Here is a 6268-nt window from a genome sequence, read left to right as displayed (position 1 = left end):
ATACCTCTCACTACAAATGGAGTCAATGGTCTTTCTTTCCTGAATATCTAAGCTGGGACTGGCCTGACACATTATTTTGCTACCATGTGAAATTAAAAATTCATGATAGCTTGCATCCTCTGCTAAGTCTCCTCGTAGTGATATTAGACTGACCTCTTCCAATCCGATGGGCATTGTGCCATCCTCCAGCTATGCTGGCAAAGCTTGTTTAGAGTCCTTATTGAAATATTGAGTTGTTTGGCAAATTTCTGTGGGTATTCCATTACTGCCTATAGCCTTCTGACTTTGTGATGACTGGTATAAATTAATTTTCTAATGCTAGAGGTTCTTGTAAGGAGATAATATCTTCTAAAATATCTTACATGTTGGCATTTCTACTGTACATAATTTCAATATATTCCTTCCATCCCTATTTGATCTTTTTGCAATCAGTTCTACCTGTCCATTGCTATGCTTTAGAAAATCTGAGTTTGAAACCTTTTGAGGTTATAGATCTTTTGAAAGACTTTCTATGTTTTTCCGTATCTGTTTCTATCTTCTGTGTCTTTACAAAGGTCATTTTAAAGTTGCATCTTATCTTTTAATGGCTGTCTATATAATCACTTTATCTTGATAAACATACATATGATTTATCACAACACTTTTCTATACTGTCTGATGCCTGATATAGGGTGGCTGCCTGCTTTAACAGAGGTGGCCTTCATGTCTTGGGAACCAGTATTCTCTGCTTATCCCACACAGGAATACCCACTACCCCCCACCCCCAATAATGAGGCAGCATAGCAGGACTTGATGGAGGAAACTAAACAGTTAAATGAAGCATTAGTTCTCAGTTTTCTTTCATATTCCCAACATGCATAAATACAAAGTTGTGAGAAATATCTATTTTTCATTAGTTAATCAGATCTTGGATGTATAACAAGTACTACAGGTATGAAGTAGTATATGAAATTGCTCTGTAGCTCTGCAGTTTATTTACTGTTGAAGAACATAACATGGATTCAGCTTCAGAAAATAACTAGAACCTGCTTATAATTTTACAAGAATAATACGACTCACATAACCTGGGGTTCTTTTTGGGGTGGGGGTGTTCAATGTCAAGAATGCTTAGTCAACTTGCATTTAGCTTTTGTTCTATGAAATTCAGCAGCAAAACCATTGTTCCTTTTTAAGAAGAATCATTTTTGAATTAAGAAAGCCCTCAAATTTCAGTTAAACATTTACATTTAATAGCACATGAGAATTCTTGTGGATTATGAGTTACAGGTATGTTGTTTTCAATTTTGGTTTGAGTTTGCCTATATTTTTTTAACAGGAGGCAATGATAAAGCAAAGAAAAATCATGCACACTAAACCAAATATCATAAGCAATAATGGCTAAAATGAAGCCCTTATTTGAGGGGGAGGGAATGAACCCTCAATATTAGAACAGCTGACAATTGTTGCAAGTTTTGAATTTCAAGAAATTTGTTGGAAAAGGACGATGACACCATAATGACCTGTATAATGGAAAGCTTTCATATTGGGTCTCATTAGATCCAATGGTATTAGATTATGCTCATTAGATTTTCCTATGCCTAGTTAGGAAGAACAAAAATTTAAATATTCCATTTCTGAAAATATAAATTCTAGTTATTAAAAACCAATGCTTTGTATAAAAGTGGCTATAAACTGGAAATAAAGATTGCTCAATTTTTATTTTATTTATCTCTTCCACAAGGTAACTTTGGATAGATTCTAAATAATATGAGGTCTTCTTCTGCTCAAGCAGGGGATTGGATAGAAGACTTCCAAGGTTCCTTCCAGCCTTGTTATTCTATGTTCTAACTATAGAAGATTTATTCCCTGAATGCTTATTTTATTTCTCTTTTTAATGTGATGCACAAGGACTGCATTAATTACATTGCTCATATTATATTACACAAATGCATGAGAGATTTCTGCTGTTTACAGAATATCATATACAAAGCACAAATCATTGTTCAAACAAGGTCAAGAGTACATATAAATAAACAATAAATTAATATTCCATAGTTTTGTTTGAAGAAAACTTCTCCCTTCCTGTTTAGGATTCTGATTTTGTTCCGGGTGGAAATGACTTGATTCCCTGAAGGATTCTCTAGACTGAAAAGAGGAAGTTGTCCTGCTTCTACCAGATTTCTCAGCAACATTTGTCACATCAATCATGATATGCCATTGCTTAAGATGCAATATTATAGCAGTTCCCGATTTTCAGTCAGCACCCAAAATAGTAGCAGTTATTTTGTTTCATTTCTCAGTATTCGATTTGTGGAGTACCATACAGCTTTTATTTTATCTGTGTTGTTCTGCAACATTGTTACAAAACTTCAGAGAAAATTATCCAGAATATAACTACTCCTCCATCTCAAGCAAAAACTTTATATAATCAAGGGGTCTTTAAAATATTTTGCTTCCTAGGAAGCGAAGGATATCTAAGAAATGTGGGTTGCTGTATGTTGGAGCATACTGTAGGTCAGGGGTCCCCGTCTGTCCGGGGACTGGCACCAGACCATGGCATGCCAGAAACCAGGCCGGGCAAACAAGTGAAGCCCCATCTGCAGGATGCAGGCAGCACATGAAACCATGCCCCCTTCGTCCATGGAAAAACCTTTCTCCACAGAACCGGTCCTGGGTGCTCAAAGGTTGAGGGCTGCTGCTGTAAATAGTTCTTAGCAACTATTTGAAGCTACAACAGAACACACACACACGGATGGGCTTCAAAAAATTTAGCAACTGGTTCTCTGCCCAGTTGCTGGGTAAGCGAGGCCATGGTGGACGTGGCCTAGTCGGCTTCCTGCACCACAGCGGTGGGGGGAGCATCTTTGCTCTCCCCAGACTCTGGAGGCTTCGCTCAAGCTTCCAGGAGGGCAAAACGGCCTCCCCTGGGCTTTGGAGGCCCTCTGGAGGATGGAACTTCTGGGAGGACTGTTTTTCACCTCCCCAAGCCGCTGTGCAGGCCCTGTACTTACCTGGCATCCAAAACGGGCCACATGAGGAGTCCTGGAAGGGGAGGGCGGGGCCAGCCAGGGGTGGGATTTGCAAATTCGCTGAACTGTGCAGAATCTTAGCTAGAAGATCGCCCGAACCTGTGTGAACCCACAGCAGCTCACCCCTGCATGTACACACACACACACACACACACACACACACAATCACAGATACACACACCAAAAAAACTACATAAGATCTGGTTTCAAAATTCTGATGTTCCTGTTTCTGGCAAAAAATGTCCCATTGCAAACAATGGGTTTGCTTAATGATTGCTACGTTTACTTAACAATCACCACAAAAATGTTATAAAATCAGTTCTGGTCACTAATGATCCACTTTACAACCTGCTTTACAACTGCAGTTGCAGGGCTGATTTATAGTCAAAACTCAAGGACTACATGTATGCAAGCAACGGGAATATATACACAATAGGAATCCAATTGCATAAGGTTTTGCATTTTGATGCATCCCTGCAGTCATGTTTATGATCATTAGATTTATTTTATTAGATTCAGAAGTTCCCTAACTCTAACCGGAAATAAGTAAAGCTAACCGGAAATAAATAGAGAAATTATTCAAAATATTGTTGATCTAAAATCATTCTGTTGGAATGTTATGTTTACAATAAGTTTAAATTAAGGAATATCATTTAATAAAGACTGGCAGTATATATACAAGAGACATCAAATAGCAAAACTCACGTAACCATATATATTCTATGCATAGAAAATGTATCTGTTTTAACTCTAGATAAAAAGATATGTGCTTTAACTATAAGGAAGTGTTTGCTTTCACTCTAAAAATAACATTTGTTTGTAATAAGGAAATCATTCCATTGTTAATGATTAGCTAAACCTTTAAGTTTTAAATTTAATTAAAACACTATAAAAAGGAAGACAGAGGGACACTCTATTGTTGCTGCCAATCCAAAACTATTTGATAATTTGGGGTGGAATAAATGTATTTTTTAAAAAAATCTTTATCTGGTGAGTTTTATGGAATTCCTGACTTGGGAAAGAACCCAGGGAAAAGCTGTCTGATTTTTCCTAGACTTCTATGGCAAGAAAATGTTGAATTTAAAATCCTCACATTAATCTGGTAGCATACAAATCTAGAGAAAATGAGCATCCTTTTTCAAAAAAAGTTTATTATAGGGCTTTTCAGACAGAGGAACTTTTGAAAGAATCTAAATTCCTAGTCAAAGAGGGAAAGCTTTACTGATTAGAATTTGGTTATGTTTTAAATTAACTTTTCCCCCTTGTTTTTAAATTTCTCATAAAACCTCTTCAAATTCTGAGGGATTTGTAGAATAGAGTTCAAAAAGTCCTAGCTTAATGGAGGCACATTTTAATAAGGGACAGAGCAGGAAATTAACAGCTACTAAGTTGAAATATGTTCCAAGTGAATTGGTAGAAACGGCAAAAAAAATGACCAAGAAAGGAATGAAAATAACATATTTTGCAGAAGTTTTGCCTCAACAGCATTCTAGAATTTTCTAAGTGTTGACAGGCTTTCAGATAGAAGTGACCTTGTTGATACTATATATCTGGATTTTTCAGAAACCTTTAACTGAAGGTTGTCATCAAAAGTTTTTCACTAAACATAACAATCTTAAAATAAGAGTTTGTCATTTTACAGATTAAAAAACAGAAACCATAGAATTGGAGCAGATGGCAATTTTCCCAGGAAGAAAAAAAGATGGAGTCTCTCAAGTATCTATATTCAGACTATAGTTATACTTTTAACTTTGTTTTACACACAATTCAAATTGGGTTATTAAAGTTTGTGGTTGATATTAAACTGAACAGATGTAAAAGTAATTGTTAGGGCTTTGTTTAAATCACCTTATGATAAATGAAGTGCTGGTTAACTTAAGGAAACTGAAATAATTTGAGAAAATGACATCCACTGCCAAGTTCACCCTCCTGTAATAGGGACAGCAACCAGTTTTACGGCAAATGGGTCGATGTAAATGGGACTCAGTGTGCAGCAGATATGAAAACGGCAAATTCATGCTTGGAATCATTAGAAAATTTATACAAATCTATGATACAGGTGATAAGAACATCTTTGTCATACATATTATAAACCTTTGTAAGTTTGCTATCAATATCTGTAAACAACCAACCTCATGTCGCATCGAACAATATGCTCTTTAGACAAATTTTTATCACTGGTACTAAAATGCTTTTTCTGTAGAGAAACATGCTGATTGAAGTGGTCTTTGATCAGAATAAATTGGATTGGAAGCAGGGGTGGGATACTACCGGTTCTGCCTGGCTCTGTAGAATTGGTATCTCTAAAGAGCAGCAGACACAGAACCGGTTCTGTGTCTGCTGCTATTTGGCCCACCCACCTGCCCAGGCTCTTACCTGACCTTTATTTCCTGCTTTTTCAACCTCAGCTGCTTTGCTTGGCAAAGCCGAGACTGAAAAATCAGTTTAAAAAAGGCTTTTTTCAAATGCTGCGCACCTGCGCGCAGCACTTATCAATTGTCCGGGAGGCACAGCTTTCATTGTATTACACATGCGTGCAGCAAAACGTAAGTACTGAACTGGTAGTAATACCGGCTGAATCCCACCCGATTGGAAGGATAGCCATTACAGTATATACAGTATATAGAGTTCTATCCTCTACACTTGAAAACGGCAACAGCAAAACAGGTGTGCAAACCAAAACAGGAGTGGGGAAATGAGATAAGTCATTTATAACATGAAGAAAGTGGACAGAGAGTGTTTCCTGCTATCTCAAACCATGGCAACCAACAATTATCCCGTGAAGCTGATTGGAAGATGTGGTGACTACGAACTTGGATGGCTGGGGGACGGGTTAGATAAATTCATGGAGGACATCTCTTAAGGGCTTAGAGCAGAGGTGACAAACTTGTGTCACCATGGCAGTGTCACATGACATATCTGACTTTTTCCTCCTTTGCTAAACCAAGTGGGGGCATGACAAAGTGTGACGCATCCAGCCCATGGGCAAAAGTTTGACAGCCCTGGCTTACAGAATCTTTAAGATTCAATGTCCCAGCAAGAGTACTGGAACAGCACTCATCAACAGTAAGGGAGCAATGACAGCACAGAGATATTTATGTATGTCCCAAAAATATTGGGTTGGCCCTGCAGAAAAAAGTTGCTGTAAGAGCAATTTTGGTCTTATCCAGCAAGCCTTATGCTTAAGTCAGCAGTGCTACTACTTATCTATTCCACTTCAATTAGGCTATAATGAAAGCAAATAGAATACATCAGATGTG

This window comes from Pseudonaja textilis, chromosome 2 (assembly GCF_049901715.1).
Source record: "Pseudonaja textilis isolate UNSWEBS1 chromosome 2, rPseTex1.2, whole genome shotgun sequence".
In the NCBI taxonomy this organism is placed as follows: domain Eukaryota; kingdom Metazoa; phylum Chordata; class Lepidosauria; order Squamata; family Elapidae; genus Pseudonaja; species Pseudonaja textilis.
The sequence above is the reverse complement of the archived record's forward strand: the minus strand, read 5'-3'. Positions refer to the sequence as shown.